This window comes from Echinops telfairi, unplaced genomic scaffold (assembly GCF_000313985.2).
Source record: "Echinops telfairi isolate 266 unplaced genomic scaffold, ASM31398v2 ScPeMD7_4;HRSCAF=17, whole genome shotgun sequence".
Classification (NCBI taxonomy): Eukaryota; Metazoa; Chordata; class Mammalia; order Afrosoricida; family Tenrecidae; genus Echinops; species Echinops telfairi.
In genome coordinates this window covers 7,036,353-7,045,549 of record NW_022103900.1, presented here as the reverse complement: position 1 = coordinate 7,045,549, position 9,197 = coordinate 7,036,353, and the positions used below count along the sequence as shown (strand labels likewise).

Below are 9,197 nucleotides of genomic sequence, written 5' to 3'. Positions count from 1 at the left end.
GGGGGATCACACATTTTTTGTGGGGAACCTCTCTCCAGGCCATGTTCTCATCGACCTTTTTCTCTCTCTCTTCTTTATTTCGTGCCAAAATGATTGCGTTCACAAAGAGGAGTACTGGGTTCATCTGGCTGTATGTGGTTAAGTGATTTTCTAGAACAAGGGCCTGCAAACTTTTGAGACAGAAGAGCCAATCCTGTCCCTCACAACAGTTTAAAAATTGAGAGCCTCAAATATGTTATTTTCCCCCAAACAAATGAAATCACCATTCTCTGAATACTATCCTTTAATTTTTCAGTTTTACTTCAGAGCCACATGCATGCAGAGAAAGACCAGCATGTGACTCACAAGTTTGCTGACCTTTGGTCTAGAAGACCCAGAAATCCCTTACATGATGTTCAAAATGGTTATGGGGAAATCAAAATATAAAACTCCAAAATATTTTATTAGAGGAGAATTTCCAGAAAAGATAAACTCAAGATGAGTTTATAAATAGAAAAACCTACCATGGACTCTACTTAACCCATAAATTAATGAGGAAAGAAGTAAGATATTAAGACTGGTTACATAGAGAATTTAAAGTACCACGAGTTTATGATTTAATTAAGAAAGTTCATGAGAATATTCAAACAGGCGCAAACTGTGCTTTGTCCCCTAGGGGTTACGATGAGGGTGGAAATGAAATAGCTGTCCACGGGAAGGAATTTACATGTCTGTCCAGAATACGGATCTGTGTCCTTCAATGCAGACACCAGGACAATAACATGGAAAAGCAGAGTGAGTTTTTCCAAGGGAAGAGCTGCGATGACCAATCCCAGGTTGTTCATACATGAACATTTGCCTCAAAGACAGATCTTCATAATGATAAGCCAAACCTCAATAGCAATGGGTGGCTTATTTAAATACTTGGTACTTAGCATGTACTACAGTAAGTTAATATATTATCACATTAAATATCACAATGCAACCGAAAAGTGGGTGAAGGGAGACGTCGGATAGGGCAAGATATGACAAAATAACAATTTATAAATTATCAAGGGCTCACGAGGGAGGGGGAAGCGGGGAGGGAGGGGGGAAATGAGGACCTAATGCCGGGGGCTTAAGTGGAGAGAAAATGTTTTGAGAATGATGTACAAATGCGCTTTACACAATTGATGTATGTATGGATTGTGATAAGAGTTGTATGAGCCCCTAATAAAATGATTAAAAAAAGAATAAAAAAGAAAAGGAAATATCACAATAAACCTATAGTTGTGCACCTTTTGTGGGTGAGAAAAGTCTGCCTACAGTAGTCAAATGTATTTTTTTAAGTGATAGTATAACAAACCAGAACAAAATCAACTTTGTAAGGATTTCCTGGGGTCAGCCGCTTGTCGTCATGCCGGTATCTGAAGGACTGATTGGGAGACACGTGTTATTTTCAGATGTGCACACTCTTGCCTAGGTTTTCTCATCTCATCTGGGACTGTGTTTCTAGCCTCCGTTTCCCCTCAGCTGCTGTGTTTACATCGGTCTCGGCATTTGCCATATGGCATTAGATGATCTTTTAATGCGTTTATGTCTCCTTCACCTTCAGTAACTCAGCTATCCATACTTTCAAGGAAGAGCCATGTTTTATTCATGGATCCCTAGTGTCTTATACAATGAGTGACATAAAGAAGCGAAATATATACTTTTTAACTTAATTAAACCAAGCAGATGCAATAAAGCTAATCCATGAAATTGAACCTCTAGAAAAATTTGCAATCCCAAGCCGCTAGCTCCCCAAATTTTATTTACTCTTTCAAAATGTGTCGGTGCTGTTGGGTGCATTTAGTGATTAATGGATTCATCGGCCCGGAGCTGCTTACGATGTGCTCTAAGGACACCTGGGAAAGCCTTTCTTATTCCTGGACAGGAGACTGCAGAATCAAGGTCATGTGACATCTTTGGGAATTAGTGGGAAACAAAGCTTTGACAATGCAAAAGCCAGGAGAAATCATAAAGGGTTGCACAATATAATTGTTTATACAAGGAGATTGAGGAAGCCTTAAATCCCAGCATTTACATCCACTGATTTATATCAGTAGTGGTGTCCCTCCTGTTAACTCTGACTCCTCACTCACTGCCACCAAGTTGAAGCCACCTCATAGCAACCCTGTGGATAGGGTAGAACTGCCCTGGTGGCTTTCTGAGAATAAGGTCTTGTGTTTTTCCCTGGAGAGGCTGCTGGTTTTGAACTGTGCCCTGCTGATCACAGCCCAATGTGTAGCCACCGTGCCACCAGAGCTCCTCATTAGGGAAGGAGAAAGCCTTGTCTTCCTCATGGGGAATGTCTGGGAGTTTCGAATGGCTCACCTTGCACTTAGGAGCCCAACACATAGCCGCTACCCCAGCAGGGCTCTGATTCTGACTCCGCGCAACTCTAAGAGCAGAACTGCTGTCTGGATCTTGGAGATTGTAAATCTTTACAGAAGCAGAGAGCCTCATCTTTCTTCTGAAGAGCAGCTGATGAGTTTGATCCACCAACCTTACAGTTAGCAGCCCAACTGTTTAATCCACTACAAAATATCGCTGAATCTCACAAATCCAATGCTACAGTTTCCTTAGCGATTTCATAAAGTTTATGGAAAAGTGACTATCAAAGAATCAAACCACAGGAAAAGCAGTAAGCTTATCCTCACAGGAAGAGGAAAACAAATGAACAACACTAACTAACGTGAGGTTATACTGAAAGGCTAGGAAAATAATCCATGGTGTTAGCTATTCTAAACATCCACTGTTTGGTGGTAGAATAAACATAGATATGGGATTCTTAAAGTGTAGTTTTTGGTCCGATGAATGCATTTATTAAATATTAAACATTAAAGTGATACAAAATAGCAACCACAATTCCTAATTAGCAAAAACAGATTTCTTTTCAATGTGCCACTAACTGGGGAGGAACAGTAATTAAAATGCCATTCTGCAGTTCAAATTGCAGCCTGCCATTCTTCTCTGAAGGAGAATGGAACAGCACTCCTCTTCGAGACAGTTGGCTCTAGAATCCTCATTGTTTTAGAACTGAAGTGTCTGCTTTTTGTGGAATTTAAGAATTTAAGTGTCCTCCCAATTGAATGCAGCCCAAACCCTAAGTATCTGATTACACTGGGAAAGCTAAGAGAGACCAGTGAAAGAGTTATATTGCTGATTCTTGGTTAAAAATATTTGCCCATGATATTTTGTGCTCTTGAATTAAAGTATCTTATTCCAAAGCTAAATTTTGAGCTAACCATGGTTTCTAATATGTTTCCTTTAAAAATCCTGTTGGTTTTCCTTTAGAAAGCTTCAAAAAATACACAATAGGATAGCCCTCCTTAGACGGTTTGGAAATTCAGTAATTAATAATAAGGTTCTTATAGTTTATTTAGGAACCCTGTTAATGTCATGAGGCACCCATTGGGCTAACTGCCGGGTCAGCAGTTGGTAACCACTAGCTCTTGGGAGAGAGACAAGGCTCTGCTCTCATCAAGATGTACAGTCTCGGAAACCCCAGGAGCAGTTACACTGTCGTACAGGTAACCGGGAATTAAGATGGACTCGTTGGCAGTGAGCTTGAGATACTTAACTTATACTTCTTCTATTAAGTCATATTCTTTCATCTTATGAATGAATTCTCCTCATTAAAAAAGATACTTTAGAGCAAAGAGATGGGAAAACCAAAATGGGAAAAAAAATTAGATGTTCGGTTAAGTTATGGAAGATTTTTAATGTGCTTTAAACATTGAATTGCCCATAAAATATTTCACTTAATGGTGGATAGATAGAGGGAATGAAGGAGGAGGTACAAGTATGTATCTGCGGGCCTTTTATACTGGAATACTCACCTACTCATTGTTCGTCCTTGTTTAGAGTATACGAAATACTGCTCTTGTCACAAGCTGGACCTTACAGTGTGTGTGCCCAATGCTTGTAGTTGGAGAACCTGCAAGTGCTTCATTGGCAGCAGCATAGTCGCGAGAAGTAGATGCACCTGTCTTCCCAGCTGTGGTTTGCTCACGGGAAAGAGGGTCATTTAAGACCATGTTTTTCTCACGGGAAGCTGCATAGACAAGCTGCCTTTGGGTGTAGAAGACCTTCACCTTGGTTAAAAGGACTATAATGGCCAAATAAAATGCAACTTAGAACATAATATAGAGAAACCATTATTTGCTTTGCTTTGGTCTGATCACTCTATCATCTTTTACTGACTCAATGTGCACCAATATATTACGTTTGGGTTAGCATAAAGTATTTGATGTTGATGCAAGTTTAAACCTGGGACTTCTCTTGATGCTACAGCCACAACCCTATATTTTTGCCAATTTAACTATTCCCATGTCCCCGCCCTGCCCCCGCACTGTCCCATCAGACGATGCATTCCATAAAACTAGCAGATATGTCTATTTTGCATCTCACTATTTCTCTAGCAGCTGGATCAGTGCCACGCTGCTAACTCTGGATATATTTGTGTTTTATAAATCTTTGTTGGATAGATGAATAAATGAAAGAATGAAGACTTGGCTTTCATAGTTTAAATTTGAAATGGACAGGAAGGAGTCTTTAAGAAGGGCCCCTTCTTAAAGACTCTCTGATTCAAAATCTTGGAATTGAGAGGCCTCTTTGGGTCCCATTGATTTTTTTGTTATTTATTGAAGTATAATTTAATTGCCCTACAGTATGCAGATTTTAATGGCACAGTTTCATTAGGTTCATCAAAATGTGTACAGTCATGTAGCCACCATTCCAATCAAGATATTTTTCTATTCTTCTACAAAGTCTTTTTTGCTATTTCCCTCTAAATCTCTCATAACCACTGTTCTGCTGATCACTATACCTACTTTTCCTTGTTCTAGATCTTCCTATTAGCACAAAAGCATACAGTATGTATGGGCCACTTTTCACTGAACTCTTTTGAGTGTTAAATTTATCCAGAACCCAGAGACAAGTCTGTCTATGTGTAAATGCTTTCTACTTCTCTCACAGAAACATTTGCTACTACTAACAGGGTTCATTCCCATGGATATTTATTTATTTGGAGTTATGTTAGTTACCGTTAGCCATGTGAATAAGGTAAGCTTACTAATGAAAGACTATGTCATCAGGAAACTATTGTTTGACTATCTTTGAAGGATTCATTAGCACCACTCTGCAATCTCCAACCATCTCTGCTTAAGGAATCCAAAGATACATCGAGCCAGATTCTTCGTGGTAGAGTCCAGAAGTACCATCCAGCTGTGTTCTTGTACTTCGAACCTCCATAGGCAGATCATTGGACGAACCAATCACATCAGGAGTGGCAGCTTTTAAAGCTAGAAACACCACTGGGCTTCCTGTTATGTCTGAGCGTTATTCTCCCATCCCCGCGTTGGTTTCCCTTATTCTAAACACAGTTATGGACTGCTGGGTCCATTGATAAAGGACAGGTCAAGAAAGAGCCTCAAACTGAGTGCTTCCATTGGACGCTTGCGTTAAAATACACTTTCAGTGGCAAATAATTCTTTGGGTTGTGGAACATGGTGTTGGTTATAATTACAAAAGAGGCTTGCAAAGAAACAAACTCAGCTTGCAGGCAATGGGAAGAGGCTGGCCAAGTAAGGCGTGCAGAAAATGGATTCAAGGAATTAGAGCAGTCCACAATCGGCTGTCAAAGCCAGTTTATTTTCTTTGCTGGTTGCAAAAAAAAAAAAAAATCCGAAACTTTGTGTTGATGGAAGGCTATCTTCAAGAACCTGCTGGCAATGCACCTGTTTTCACTGGCTCTGGGCAGCGTTATTATAGACTTGATGGGGTACTTATAACAGTGGTAAGGAGTTTTAGGGCAGAAAAAAATTAGGCATAGAAGATTAAGACCCAAAATGTGTTACTTTCTGTCACAGCAAAGTAAAGCAAAAAAATAGTCTCCGGGAACCTACAGAATGGACTGCATCGCCCGAAAAATGTGGTGTGGCTTTTACAGGAAGCCTTGCCTTTACTAAGCAAAGGGTGAAAATCGGGTCTCGGGCAAGTCATCAGATAATGATGGTACTTAGTTAAGATGACGTTATGATTGGCTAAGACATCATCCCTTTAAAGATGAATAAAAGTAAAAGTACAAATAACATGCAGGAGGTAATGTCCCTTTTAGACTAACCATTCTCTGAATCCTGGATCCTTTTGTACAAGAGAGTTTAATGCAAGATATATCCACTGTACGAAATGAGAGACAGAGAGACAATCTCGGCACCTTGAAACAGAATCAATGTTACCAGAAGTGCTGCAACACGTTGACTTAGATCTTTTTCTTTCCCTCTAGACCCACTAGAGACACTTCAGGAATTGCTCAGTCCAGGAGCGGAAGAACTGTATGAAGACATGGATACTTTACCCTGAGAAGAATACAGAAGTTGTCACAATAGGGTAAGAGCTAACTTCTATTTTTCATTTCAGAGTCCTTGAAAATAATTGCAGCACTGGTATAAAAGTGTTCTTTGAAATATGTGTGCTCTGAAATTGTTTATTGCCGTGTAGAATTTCATGCTCTCCACCCTTCATGTGACCTAAGTTCAGGAATAATTTCTGAGCAAAGATAATGCTTGGGTTTGAAGTAAGCTCATAGGTAGAAACCGTGGGAATTGCAAAATGCCACTCTGTTCATTTTTGGAATAGAGACATCATTCGAAGAGATTTCATTTTAAGGTGCTTGCCAGCCTTTTTTTCTTGTCATGGCACATGTCAAAAGTGATAATACTCGTGTGATGCTCAAAAGAGCTGGTCACAGCCCTGCCGAGCAGCTCTAGAGGCAAAGAGGTAAAATCTTGGTAACCGTTCCCTCTGGGGCAGCACTGTGGAGAACTCAGACACTGGCCTTTGGAGCGTCCTGAAGTCCCCTCTGTTCCGTATGCACTTCTGTGAGTAGAGCTTGAGTTTTGTTTGTTTGCTTTTTAATAAATCATTGTATTGGGGCTCTTACAGCTCTTATAACATTGCATACACCAATTGTATCGAGCACATTTGTACATATGTTGCCATCATCGTTTTCAAAACATTTTCTTTGGTATCAGCTCCTCTTTTTCCCCTCACTCCCCCCTCATGAACCCTTGATAAATTAGAAGTTATTATCATTTTCATATCTTATACCATCCGCTGTGTCCCTTCACCCACGTTTCTGTTGTTCGTTGCCCCCACCCCAGGAGCGGGTTATGCGTGATCATTGCAATTGGTTCCTCCCACCCCCCCACTCTCATGGTATTGCTATTCTCATTACTGTTCCTGAGGGGTTGATCTGTCCTGGATTCTGCGTGTCCAGAGCTCTGATCTGTACCTGTGTACATGCTTTGGTCTAGCAGGATTTGTATGGTACAACGGGGGTCATGATAGTTGGTGGGGAAGAAGCATTAAAGAACTAGAGGAATGTTGTAGGCTTTGTCAGTGCTATACTGCACCCTGGCTGGCTCATCCCTTCCTTGTTACCCTTCTGTGAGGGGGTGTCCTATTTTCTGCAGATGGGTTTTGGGTCTCCACGCCAGCCCACCTCATTAACATCGATATGATTCAAGTCATTTTTTTCTTTGAAGAAAAAATGGTATTTGGGGTCATTTGGAGTTCTTTTTAGTTATAGATTGACTAGTCCGTGCCTCTGATGCTGTGTCAAGAAACTCTCATCGAACATGTTTCTCCTACCACTTCCTCAGCCCAAAGACAAAGATGGCCCTTTTCTGGAGGCTCTCTGGGAACATCATCATTTTATCAGAACTTTGGCTGAAGAGCTCTGGGAAATTTACCTAAAATAACACCTTCCCTTGGCTTCTGAGTCTGAGGTCATTGTATAGATTTAGGATCCAATTCAATAGTGGCTCTAGTTCTGGGCAAGTTTGATTCCGTCATGATGGTAGACATCCGAAAGAAGATGAAAGGCTCAACAGATTTAAAGCTTTATGCAGATCCAGGTTGAATAGTGTGGGGTGACACGTTTCAGGTGACTGGGGCCGGCATTCTCTAGTATTACCTCTGTGTATCATTCCATTATCATCACAGGTTACCCCCAAAGATACCTGCTCCAAGATAAGAGCAACAACTGGGATGCTAATGTAATCACCCTGAAAGTCAGGCATCAAATGTTCTGTGGTCATAGTTCTAGTTGTTTGATTGTACCAGCTTTTTTGTTATTGTTGCTCTCTTTGGACTAGATTGTATGACCTTTTATACTCGATTCTTAACATAATTAGCAAAAATATTGTGATTGTCCAGAAAGCCCTGGACTTATTGGCACTAGAAACATCTTTAGTATAGGATTATACTTTGTAATTACATGGATTAAGAATCTGAGATTTTTCCTACTAATATCCACTGAGACAAGTCTGTTTTATTAGGGGTTTTTGTGTGTGTGCGTGTATATATATAAATGCACTTGTTCAACTAATATTCTCTCTTATAGAAGGAGGTCATAATGCCAAAGGTTATCATAGTGTTTTGCTGTTGTAACAAAAATATTCAGAGTAAATAAAAAATATATTGGGTTGTTTCTAAAAATTAAATATGCATATTCTATAGATGTTGATATTAAAACAGGCTGTGTTTAATACTATTTAAAGCTAGCTTTCTGACATGAACACCAGCATTATGTATAAACCACATCAAATAGAGCATTCAGATTTTTGTATGCAGTTAAATTCAGATAGCCATACACATATTGCCTTAAATAGACCCTCTTCATAATCCTTTCAAGTTATAGTAATCTGTATATTGCACTTGCTTCTACATTAGATTCAATTCTATTACTTTGAAAATATTTGTGATGAGACCATTTTTATTAGGAGAGGATTGTTTTCTCTAGATTTAGGTCTTGTCAGGACAGACCCTGACACATAATAGAATCTCAGGAAACAATTGCTGTGTTAATGGGTAAATAGTTCTATGCCAAATGATACAGTCAGATAAGCATGCCAATTTAAGAAAAGTAGGAAAACCACTTTAAATCATGTAAACTATTTTGTGTCATGTTCAAGACTATATTTTTTAACAGAGTATGGCTCATGTCAGGACCATTGGTGGCATAGGTGGTTACACGTTGGACTGCTAACCCCCAGGTCACCAGTTTGAAACCACCAGCCACTCCACAGGAGAAAGATGAGGCTTTCTACTCCCACAAAGATTTATAGTCTTGGAATCCCACCGCAGCAGTTCTCCTCTATCCTGTGGGTTCATTCATGGCCATAGGTTTT

General features: G+C 39.8%; 1 protein-coding gene across 2 annotated transcripts in view; it reads left to right on the top strand.

Moving 5' to 3' along the window:
* B3GALT1 (beta-1,3-galactosyltransferase 1) overlaps window positions 1-9,197 on the top strand; it is a 490,113-nt gene that overhangs the window by 44,286 nt on the left and 436,630 nt on the right. The window contains exon 2 of one of the 2 annotated variants that reach the window (XM_045299055.1): window positions 6,290-6,393. The gene's annotated coding sequence lies outside the window, so the exon portion shown is untranslated. Of the gene's footprint in view, window positions 1-6,289; window positions 6,394-9,197 lie in introns of those variants that run through there. The other variant, XR_006680911.1, reaches the window with a different exon arrangement.